This window comes from Arachis ipaensis, chromosome B06 (assembly GCF_000816755.2).
Source record: "Arachis ipaensis cultivar K30076 chromosome B06, Araip1.1, whole genome shotgun sequence".
Taxonomy (NCBI): domain Eukaryota; kingdom Viridiplantae; phylum Streptophyta; class Magnoliopsida; order Fabales; family Fabaceae; genus Arachis; species Arachis ipaensis.
Window position 1 is genome coordinate 30,153,885 of NC_029790.2, and position 910 is coordinate 30,154,794.

The following is a 910-nucleotide window of genomic DNA, read 5'->3' on the forward strand; positions in this document are numbered from 1 at the left end:
ACTTTCCTTCAAAACTTTTAGTTATGAATTACTTCAACTATATCTACGTATATATTTTAATTTTTAGAGGTCGTAATACTTCACTATCTTTGTTTTACGACTTAAGCATAAAGCTAACAGTTCGTTCCTGTAGAGCCTGACAGACTAACTATGCTTCTAGGCATACTCTGGATTATGTGTATATGCTACTTAGCATGCATTTTGTAAGGCTGTATTTGGAGTGGAGACTAAGACTGAGATATAGAGATTGAAAGATAGAGACAGAGAGATTGAGACTAAATTAAGTCTTTATATTATATTTGGTGTAAAATGTATTGAATTGAGTTATGTCTAAGTTTCATATTTAATTTAAGATAAATATGAATATTGAGTGGTAGATTTAGAATTTAAAAAGTTAAATGAGAATATTTTTAGAAAGAAATATTATTAAAGTTTCAGTCTTCAATCCTAGAAATATCAATCCCCTCTATTTCCATTTTTTTTGATATACTGAAAAGACTGAAATTTTATGTCTTGCGACTGAAATTTTAATTTTAGTCTCTAACCACCAAATTAAATACTAAATTCTAGTCTCCCAATCTTAATTCTAATCTCTAAAAATATATAAACACTGCCCAACTAACTGCAAAAGATAAACTATTCATCATGCTGATAATAATTAGTTCTATAATTCCGTCTTATCATAAAGAAAAATCATAATTATTTTGACATGAGATTCCAATGTCATTATTAAATTGATTTTTTTTTTTTAATTTAGCATCATTTTGGTGGACTGGCCTGGTCAACCCTAAATTAAAAATTAAACCCCAAACCATATATGGCTTAATCACTAATATTAGTTAATTCACTTGGTACATATTCTATAGTTAGATGGGTACCACCCCAACTGCTATTTGGTGCAGATAGCAAC